This window comes from Acanthopagrus latus, chromosome 20 (genome assembly GCF_904848185.1).
Source record: "Acanthopagrus latus isolate v.2019 chromosome 20, fAcaLat1.1, whole genome shotgun sequence".
NCBI classification, from domain to species: domain Eukaryota; kingdom Metazoa; phylum Chordata; class Actinopteri; order Spariformes; family Sparidae; genus Acanthopagrus; species Acanthopagrus latus.
This window is the reverse complement of record NC_051058.1, coordinates 5,055,379-5,066,956: the sequence shown is the minus strand read 5'-3', so window position 1 is coordinate 5,066,956 and position 11,578 is coordinate 5,055,379. Positions and strand designations below refer to the sequence as shown.

At 39.0% G+C, this 11,578-nt stretch overlaps 1 long non-coding RNA gene across 2 annotated transcripts; it reads right to left on the bottom strand.

Annotated features, from left to right (window-relative positions):
* Positions 1 to 8,552: 8,552 nt before the first annotated feature.
* Positions 8,553 to 11,214, bottom strand: LOC119009970. 2 transcript variants are annotated; one of them, XR_005071860.1, is made up of 4 exons: positions 11,080 to 11,214; positions 9,611 to 9,673; positions 9,146 to 9,213; positions 8,553 to 8,830 (listed from the first exon to the last, which is right to left on the bottom strand). It is a non-coding gene; the product is annotated as an uncharacterized LOC119009970 (long non-coding RNA). The 2 variants fall into 2 exon arrangements; XR_005071859.1 differs by lacking the exon at positions 9,146 to 9,213 and having other exon boundaries at positions 11,080 to 11,211.
* Positions 11,215 to 11,578: the final 364 nt, after the last annotated feature.

The following is an 11,578-nucleotide window of genomic DNA, read 5'->3' as shown; positions in this document are numbered from 1 at the left end:
TCCAAACTTTTTGCTTTTACTTGGAATTCTGACAGTAACTATTATTATTATTATTATTATTATTATTATTATTATTATTATTATTATTATTATTATTATTATTATGTATTTATTTATTTTAGTTTTTTATTAATAATAATTATTATTATATTACTAGCTTTAATCTGCATTGAATAAGTAACTGTTTGCTAACAGATTAACCATATCAACTCTAACAGTGGAAATATGTCTGTATTGTTTTTACAGTTTGTTTCTGGGTGGAGGTGTATGAATCATGACTCATATGGATCTTTGACGCAGGTCTTTAAAATAACATGTGAGTCGCGAATCTCTAGTATCATCAACTCGAATCACTTGAGTCCTAGTATAATCAAATCTAAAATGATAAATAGCGTCACGCAGAGCCGCATACATAGCAAGCTCGTAGCCCACTTGCCCGCGAGCCAGTGCCGGAAACATAGCCGACTCGTAGCTCGCGAGTCACGATGCCGGAAACACCCATAGCTTGCGAGCCTGCACCGGAAACACAGCAGCATACTCGGAGCTCACGTCTGCGACAAGTGAATCCACAGAACTTCCTACTACATTAGTGGTTTTTGCAAATTGGGATTGTCCCATATCTGGGGCTTAGGGAGATCTAAAAATGTAGTACAAATCTCTGGGAATCCTCTCATCTCTCCTTGACTAGGCCTCATCTTGGAATTAGAGATTTCATTTATCTAAATTCTAAGAATCTAAATTAGCTGCCAAAGAAATCATGAATCTGCTCCTTTGAACATTTTAAAGGGTAAGGGCTTCAAAAGAGGTGGTTCTCATTGATATGCAAGCAAGACCAGCTGTCACTGGAGTAAGGTATGAGTAGGGTAATCAGAGCAACACAATGCCTACTGTAATTTCACACCACAACAATCCGCACCATATGATTCTCACAGTTGTCGGAAAGCGGTGTGTTCCCACTTTTCTCTCTTGTGACCGATTTTATTTGGACCATGGGTTGATGCCTCTTCACCTGCGGGCTCCTGGATCACTAAAACGCTTCCAAAGGGACAGCTGTGCTGATGTGAAATCATGTTATGTTCCGCAGAAGTAGATGTTGGCTTCCCTCCTCACATGTGAATTTATTACCTATTCCACACAAAGCCTGTTCTACTGTCCAATGTACTGATCCCAGAGCCCCCGGGAGACAGGAGTCTCACCAGCTATCATGCATGAGGGTTCCCTTTACAACTGGGTAGGGATTCACTTTTCACTGTTTATGGGACTCGAATGTCGGTGTTCCTCAGGTAATGCACCATTTGTGGATCTGACTCTGTATTGTGTCAGTGCATAACTGTTTTAACAGTAAATCACAGGCCTTAGTTATGTGTATGTGTTTGTTGCTACCTCTGTGCAGCCTCTGTGCACCTCAAAATGCCAATTAATTTAATCTACTGCTGCACTTTTTCCGTCTCTCTCTTATATCTTTCTCACACTGGCTCTGATTTTGTCATGAGATGCAAATTGACAGAGGGCTCTCTCTCTCTCTCTCTCTCTCTCTCTCTCTCTCTCTCTCTCTCTCTCTCTCGCTCTCTCATAAATGGTAACTACATCCTTGAGTTGGCATTTTGGAGTGAATGAGCGGTTGTCACTATCTGTAGCTGCTGTTGCTGCTGCAGCTGTGACAGTGCATCGTGAATCATATGCAAGGCACAGAAATGACAGAGTAAAGCGATCACACAACACACCTCGACCTCCCTGTCGGCTGCTCGCACTTCACTCACGGATAATCATATGAACATAAACAGTTTCACATCGATGTGAGCGAGTAAGTGTATATCCTGACTGTATTTTTCAGCTCTACCAGCTTTGTTTAAGTGGCAGGTAACAAAGTGTCACAATACAACACATTTATGATGTTAAAAAAAGCATAAATTCATCATATAATTTACCCTTATTTTCTGGTCTGTTCAGGAACAAATTGCGATGTTTGACAACACAGCAAACATTCAAATAATGATAATTTTATTATGACAGCACCCTTGGAGAGCAGGACATCACCAAGCACAAGTATATTTACATATTTATAAAAACAATAACATTAATCAATTTTCGCATTTAATGTCTACTTTATGCTGCCTTTGATTAAATTGTGCGCATTCTATGCGTATTTACATTTGATTTCTATGGAAATGGGGTTGTAAACCTACGTTCTGAAGATGTCGGGTGACAATGCATGAATTAAACTTTCGCTCTTGTAATGTGAATAATGTATGTATATTTGGATCTTACATATACAAGGGTGTGCTATGGCACCACAAATGTTCATTTCCATTGTACCCCATTATATCTAATACAAAAGGCAATATAGTGTACTCATTAACAATTTTTTATATGATGCTTGCATACATGAAAACAGAGGAGGTAAGTAAACATTGATGCAGTAAACATCAAAAATATTGGACTCTAAACAGGTAATGTGCAGCTAGAATTTGCACAATGACAGCACATATTTGCTTCAAAAGCAGTTAAAGTGATGTTATCGTGGTAAAATACAGCTCAAAGCAATGCTCAGATGTATCAGCACTGTGTGAGATGATTGAACTACCAAAATAACTCAGGCCTCAAGCTCCTTGACTTACAGCTTTTTGTGTATATGACAAGCTAACAGTGACACAGCAGGGGGCCTCTATAGGGATAAGCTATAAGATGTGTCAGTGGGGCTGTTTTAAAGACTAAAAAGACAGAAGTGTCTGCATGGAGATCTGAAGGGTGGCAGTGGGTGAGCGTGTGGTTAAACAGTTTGATGACCATTGCTGGAACACATATTTCACACCTTTGCTACAATGAAGCAGCTAAATATTAATACAGCTATGTAATTCTTCTGTTTCCTATTTCAACAAAAGGATTTGTGTAAATGTCTGCATGATTGAACACACCCAGGACAACTGAATAGGACTCCCAAAACAATGTATTTATTACCATGACCAAAACAATATGACCACTGCAGCAAAACAGGGACACACACACACACACACACACAAGACTCTGGGCTTACGCATGCTGTTTGGTTAGGTTAAGGCACTAAAACTACTGGGTTAGGTTTAGGAAAACCTTGTGGTTTGAGTTAAAATAACTGTTACCATTACATTTTATTATGAACATAACTATTGAAGTCATGTTATGTGACATAACTCCATAACCTATCCATTTACTGATGGTTTCAAACTGGATGGGAACAGTGGCCTCCCGAAAGAAATTCTTCTTTCTCACGTTTATACTAATTCATCTGACATCCTCCTTTGCTGTTGTAATGACTATTATCAGCCACTAGAGATCATCTCACAAGAAACCTAAATATTGGTTGTTTTTGAGGATTAGCATGCAGGAATATTGAGAATCAACCAAAATCTAAAGCGGAAAATGTATGTCCATATACACAAATAAAAAAATGTATTTTTTTTTGTTTTATCAAGGTTTTATTAACCTATACAGATAACCCTATGAATTAAATGTTGTTGTTGAATAACAGATGGTTAAAATAATTTCCTGACCTAAGCAGACACATTTTTGTTGCTTAAACCTGGATGTGAATCCTTTTTGGATTACATTTTGATGAATTTCTGCGGTACTATGTTAAGTGATTATAAAACTTGCCCCAGCTTACTTTTTGCTGCCTCTTGCACTGGTAAAATAGACTTACTCCACTTTTGCGTTCATGAATACCGGAATTGCCTGAATAAAAAACATGTAAATTGAAGAGCCTCTGTGCACAAAGAGGAGAAATTCTGTGGGGTTTTTTTTGTTTTGTTTTGTTTTCTCCACTACAATACTGCCGGTGAATGAATGAAGAAATCTTCTAGCGCATGGCTGGTTCAGAACACCTCTATCTGCAGTGCATGGTGATGAGGTGCTCTACAGTGCGTTTTTTGTCAGAGACAGTGTATGTCTGTGACTGTCAGCAATTATTTAGCTGAAAAAACAAATCTAATTTTGAAAATAATTGTTGATTGATATTTGACACTACATCCATTAAACAAAGCCACATACCACATTCATTTTAGGTGAAAACACATCCTCAGTCAAACAGACTGGAACCTGTAACAGCAGCATGATTTTTTTTTTGTCGAAAGCCAAACTTTTTGTCTCATGCGATATTTCATTTAGAGGATGTTCTATAGTATTACAGTGTGCCATTTATTTATTAAGTTGTGTGCTCTGTGGGAAACCCTCCTGTCTCTGTGCTTCCTATCTCACACTCCCTTCCTTTCTTTATCTCTGTATGCTGCAGGTGTGAGAGAACAGCTGTAATTACAGAGAGCCTGTCGGCTGGCTCAAATGCTGGCCCGGCAGGTGATCTCTGCCCTCCTCACTACAAATCCTCGCGTCACCAGACGCCCCCGGCAAATGAATCATCATACCCCAGCCTTTTCCCATCTTTGAAAACCTGGCTCTGGCACTGAAGAGGAAATGTTAGAGAATATTAGACTGTTCGTGGGTGTTAATGTTTTTCATTATTTCAAGTCTGGTTCTTTATATCTTTGATCAAAAAGGGGATGAGCCTTTATTCTTCCACGTTATTATTTCTTTTCTTTTATAATAACAGGGTTATCGTTACTAGAATATTTTTGTATATTAAGGGCAGCACTTCTCTGAGAATTACTCTACCTTCTAGTACTGAGAAGCTGGGCATGAGAAATGAACAATGGGGTTAAACTGCTCCTCGACTATTATATTCTGCTGACTTAAACTCCATCACCATGATTAATAGGTGTCTATTGAATGTGCTCCATATGTGCTATTGAATGTTTCCATAACCCTGGTGGTATTCATTATAGTTCACTCGATCAGTGAGTGATGATGTGTGCACCATTGCGCATTGTCATTTTAAAACTACTTGCCAAATAAACTACTTGATATGCACTATTCATCCCTTTTGATGAAGGTTGTCGTCAAGGTCACTCTAAGTGCTGTATCGTAGGATACTGGACTTGTTTCAGCTTCTTGAAGGTGTTTCACCTCTCATCCAAAAGGCTTTTTCAGTCCTTACTAACTGGAGGGGAGTTGCAGGCTTTAAAGTCTGTGTGGGAGTGTCCTTACAGAATTGGTAAGGACATATGTAAGCTCTGAGTTTCAGAGTCATTAGGGCCACTTTTGAGTTGTTGACCCAACAACCTCTTAAGATCACTAATACACACATAATTCTTATATTCGTTCACCTGTAAAACAGTTTTTTTTACAGAAATTGAGTGATGTGCCAGATCATTTCTTGGCCACTACCACGAACTTTCACTGGTCATGAAGTTGTCACTGGTCGTCTGGCAACTGCTCAGAGCCAACATAACAAAGTTTTTCAAGTTTTGAAAATAGGCAAATAATATTGCACAAAATATGGTCATGCTGAGAGGTACGAAAACAATTTAAAATGTGTATCCATGCACAGTAATCTTGTAGATGACATTTTGTCATTTCACAAACTACTGTGACACTATGTCTTAAAATGCCAATGTTCAGCTATCAAATGGCTAAAACATCATTGGAAGTAGGTTTAACTCATTAACGGGACTGATTGACAAGAAAATAATTTTATTTATCTTTTTGGAACACATTAAATATGCTGTTTTAACAGGGCAGTGTATGAGGCACTTTGAAAAACAGTGGTTCTATGTGTGATATGTGGTGACCATTTACCTTTAACAATAATTGGATCTTATGTCTTATCGTTTCTCATGTTCTATATGAAGCTACAGTGCCCCTGACCTTATCTGGCGTTGTTATTGCTATCATCAATCACTATTCACAGTGACTTGTAATTTAAATTAACATTAATTTCACTTATCCCTGAGTTTATCTCCATTTAGTTTGTGCCTCACAGACTGTATCTCCTGTCATCCACAAGTCATTGTATAATTTATGTCCATGCAAATTGTTTTTTGTTCTTTGAGTTCTATTTGTGTTTGTTTTTTGTTTTTGTTTTTTGGTCCCTGTAATTTCTGCATGCGTTCCAGTACCAGTTAATTTAACAGGCTTTCACAGCCAGCGCCTCTCATGTCTAAAAAATCATTTCCATCTGCTTCCATCTGGTACAGCTTTGTCAGGGCACTGTGACAAGCTGAAGACAGGACACTGTATTTCAAAAGGCACACACATATCATTTCCAATATATTAGTGTTCAGTCCTGTAAATTGGAATTACAGTGATAACATTTCTATTTGTCCTTCACATTGTTCCACCTACATAAACATGGCAGGGAAAGTATAGATGCTGTGAGAAACACATAAACCTTCTGTACAGTTTTATTTTATTCATTTTTTTTGTCAGCTGGACCTGCACTGGTATATACTGTACCGTTTCCAGGAAATAGCATAACCTCTCACTTTGAGCACATCATAGACGTAAGCACCCATTTTCTCCCACCTACACGCTTTTGAACATTACCAATGCCAGCAATCAAGATGAAAGCCTTACAAAGCTTCTAAAGCTGACTGTATTCTCTAGTGTGGGTGGTGGCTGACAATTTAAGCTTTACTAGTGGCTCTTTGGATGGCAATGTTCGTGGGCTCATCATTTGGTTGGTTTGCCTGCCATCAAATTTGGTACTAGCCTTCATGGTCCCCAATAGATGAATCCTGGTGAGTTGAGCGATTCAATAAATGATATATCTTTTAAAAATATCTGATGAAGTCGAAATCAAATTTTATAGTATCACCTGAAACTATGAGTGTAATATAAATAAAAATATAGTATAATATCTACAGATGGAGATGGTGCTTTCCAAAGATACCGCAGCTAAATATGGCAACAATTCAGTCCAATTCAAATTGACCGCCTGGCACACACACACACACAAAGAGTTTCTTCTTTGGGGTTACTTCCTGGCTATGTAATGCACTGAAGATCCACAGAAGCGTTTCTCCTGTCTGTGACGGTAAAGACTTTGTTAAGAATTTTGGCTCAAGGAAAGTCGGTGTTCAGGTGATGGTGGGGTCTACAACACAGGTGGCTAGTTTGACTGAGTAGAAATCAGAGGCAGTTGAATTGGACGCAGTCTTAATCCACTCTTCACATCACGAAACATATATGTTTGGTCTTAAAAGTCCCCAGCAACATCTTTTAGCCATCCAGTGATGTGGATTTTTTTTTCTATACATAGTATAACCCAGGGACCCACAGGTGGTCATTTAAGTGGGTCCCTGGGAAATTCAGTGGAAACTAAATAAAATTAGAGATTTCTGACTAATTGCAGTGTTAAACTTGTGTTTGCTGTTATATGGTTCTGATCATGGTTATATTTATGTATGTTGAAAATGTATCTGAAAATGTAAGAAATAAAAATACAATCTACAATTCTGAGGGAAACACTGGCACATCCAGGGCTGGCCCCCGAAACTTGATGAGCCGGTCGGTACATTGCATAAACAAGCTAGAACATCAAAGCCTAAATAAAATGCACAATATGAATTATATATAAAGATACAACCATGAATACACTTTAATTATTCATGAAACATACTTTAAGATCAGCTGCCGCACTAGTCAAAATTCCAGCTGACAACACCAGACCGCTGATAACTGACGAGAAAAGCTGCAATTAAGGTGTAGAGTCAGTAGACAGCCTGACTAGTGTAAGTGTGTTGAACATATTTCACATCTCATCCAAGAGGTTTCTTCAGTTTTAACTAACTGGGGGGGAGTTGCAGGTTTTTGAACTCTGCGTCCTTACAGTCATAAAGGACACGTGTGAGCTCTGAGCTTCAGAGTCCTTAGAGCTCACACGTGTCCTCCATTTACTTCAACTAATAAAAGTTGGAAGTTTCAGAAGTCACCGTCAGCTGGCTGGGAGCTGAAAGGCAATCGGATGGTAGGGGAAAACTCAGGCTGCTGTAACAATACAGTTTGTCACTACAGCTACTACTACCACATTCAATCAATTTGGAGGAACACAGACCTTAATTGGATGTTCTAATAAATTCAACAATTCCCATGCCTTTTCTGTGGCTCTGAAAAAACATCTATTTTCTGAATTCATTGTTATTCATCCTATTTTTTTTTTTTTTTTTAGTTTTCACTGGCTTCCCAAATGGAAATTCCACCTCTAAATCCAGCCATCTCTCTGTGAGCCGAATGCTGCCCTGAAGTAGTCGTGTATCCATATGCTCATGATATGATCTGGGACACACTCGTGGCCACTACTGTATTTCCATTTAATACACTTAATTCCCAGTGGAGCTGTGTTTCATTTTGACAAATTCTTTTCTTACCTCAGCCACAGGAGACTGTCATGCCCAGGGCAGGGAATAAAGTGTTTCCAGGAGTTATTTGTGGCCATGAATAAACACCGGATGAGTGACAGACTTCAGCCTGCCCTCCTCGAGTCAAACGCATTCTCATACTCGCAGTCTAAAGCAATGAGCTCCCAGCAGGCGCAGGTCAGAGTGGCGATAAGTCCCAGCAGAGTTTGTCAAGCCATTTGCATGTCCTGGAGAGTTCCTTCATCCATCGCAGCAGGAGAGTGCTGCCTCCGCTGAGCTCTGGAAGAACACTGTGTGTCATCGTAAATAATTGGATTCTTCAAATGAAAAAGTGAATCTTTTTTTTATTTATTTATTTATTTTCTAATTCTTTGGGGCAACCCAAACACTTGCAGTAAATTTACATCATTTCAAAGGCGTGTTCGTCCTCAGAATGTAATCAGCCTCTTCTGGGTTTTACAATGAATGTTTTATAAAATTCATTCCCTTGTTTTCACATATGCAGTTTGGTGAATCTATTACGCCACAGGTCACAAATCAGCCGATGGGTATGGGAGCCAGACCATGATCATCAGAGGCAAAATGCAGGGGATCTTTCTATACTGTGATTAAAAGCACAAAAGGAAAGAAAAAAAAATACGATATCATCAACAAAGGCAAAAGACAGGATGTAGATTTACTGAAGACAAGGAGGGGGGAGAGTGAATGCCAGCAAAACATCATGCTCTGCAGAGTGCAGTGTGAGGTTATGACATCTGGAGAAGATTACATGAGATAACAGCAGGGCTCATTTCACGTCTTACTGATAATCTGCTATTATCTGTCACCCAGCAGAATGTGAAGAAATCTATTATATTCAAAGTATATTTTTTAGTATAAGCCGTTTTTGATTAAAGTAAAATCCAGATTTGACAGACCTCGACCTGTGCTGTAGTCACACATGAACTGTGGAACAGGAGCGCTGGTGAGACTGAGACTGGAGGGGCTGTGATGAAAAGATCGAGACATAAAAGGTTTCTACTCTGAAATGAATTCCTGTTGTTTATTAACATTGACAGTCAGTGAAGTTATGACTGCAGTTCCATTTTGTTTAAAGCTACTTTAAGTATGTAAATGTCATTTCTCTCAAATAAGTGTTAATTTGCTCTACTTCCCAACAGTAATCACTGTTATGAGTGTTTGGTCCAATTCAATTTCAAAAGTAAATGTTAAGTAAATACATTTCTGCGAAACCTCATATAAGTTACAACCAAACATTTGATTATGTTCAACATTTTTATTTGCTTGGGTTGAATTTTCTGAAGTCACCTCGCTGTGCTGCTCTGCTTAGGTTAAGGCACTTGGTTAGGGTTAGGAAATCATCATGATTTGACTTAAAATACCTCTTTTGGTTAAATAGCCGGTTTTGGTCGCCGAAGAAATCCACAGAAATATCTGCAGGTCTCCTTAAAAAAAAAAAAGAGAGAAAAAACACCGGCTTTGAACACAACAAAAACTGCTCACATCCCCAGGTAACCTCAAAAATATCCTCAGATGTGACTTGAAGCACGGATGGCTGTTTGTACTTTCAAAAGCACAAAGTAAAAGAAAAAAGAAAAAGGCAAAGAGATCTGTCTCAAAAAAAGGGAGTCATCCAGTCATGTGGAGGAGGTTAAACTTACAGCAGCTGTAAGGGGGCACTGTGTATTTTGGAGAGGAAATTCAAACTCAGAATTCTTGTATTTGCAATATTAATGAGGTAATAATACAAAAAGAATTGGGTTTTTTTTCCATAACTGAACAGACAAGCTGTTCTCAGAGGAAAATAAGGTCCTCAGAGCACCATTTGAAGCTACATTAGAAAGGTGGCAGCGTCCATCAAAAAATAAGGTAAAACTAAGGTATGACATTGTGGTGTCCTTTAAGGTCAGTTCGTTTATTCAGCCAAGAGAATAAAGAGTTTGTTCCGGCATAAAAACAGTCAGCCAATAACGATCTTTAGAATTCTTGTGTGGGCTTGCCAGATTGAGACCTTTTTTTTTTTTTTCCCCCTATGCAGCAAGTCGCTGTTGGTCTAGCAGTGTTTCTTAGTCACTAATTTACATATACAGGCAGTGATTGCCATATATAATAACATCATGAAGACCCGCATAAGCTTTTTAATGTCTTCCTGATTTAAACAGTTGTGAAGGTGGTGTATTTTTAATTGGTGATAAAGCTCACACACTAATTACAATTTACACCACATAGGAATATTAGAGAAGGCACTTTTATCAAACAAACCCACAAAGTTGCATTCTCACGTTGATTCTCAAACTGATTTACAAATTTCATGTACAAATCGCATCACAATATCACAGGACACACTCATGCCGAACAAACCTACAGAAGTCCTATTCTGTGGTTGCTGTGATTTAAAGCAAGCCGATTTACAATTACATCCATGTCAAGGTAAGTGGCTCGTTTAGAGTCCACACTCAAAACACCCAGGTTACTCAATCTTTCATCATCCATAGTCGATCTTCGGTAACTTTTAATCAGCTTCAGCATTGAAAAGCTCTATGGGTGCATGGAAAACAATTTTGGATTCCCTTTCAAGAATATGACACTGACTGACAAACACTTTAAAGCTGTATCAGCACGGAAAGTTGACTTTACTTTTAATGGCCTTCTACAACACTGAATATTTTCTTATAAATGACACTGACACAGTAAAACTGCTTGCAACTTTCAGACTACTAAGTGAACAGCCTAAATTAACTTAGCAGACTTACCATATCTGTTTCAACTCCAGCACACCAGCCATAGTATACATACATTAGGACAAGAAACATTTCAAACAAAGTGAATAAACTCAGTTCTGCTCACTTACCTGCGACCTTTTCTCTGGCAGCGGGAAACACACCGTCCTCCTACGCAGAGTCCGTTGGCGGCTATCTTCACTCAGAGCACACCTGAACAACAGCAACTACTTCTTCTTCTGTAACTGTGTTGGTGGTTGACATTCAAGTTGAGTGTATTACCACCACCATCTGTTTGGGTGGAGAACTGCCCATTTGAGGTGTGCTGTTGAAATAAAAGTTGCCGGCAAGCGGTGGTGGGATGGCCACCCCTGGCACCAGCAAATCCCAAACAGTCCCCCCCCCCCAGATCGCTGCTGATGTTTTGATTTTTAACTTCGACTTCATAATCTGTTGATGTTATCCTCAAATATACGATATGCACCATGGGCATTTAAATGACGACAGCATCTATCCACTACTGTGGATGCAGCGGGACGATACCAGACTGGACTGCTGAGTTTGAATGGCTGTGGACAGGCTGTGAGGGCTGTTGGCTGCAAGCTCTTCTATTGATCCATGTGAAGGAAT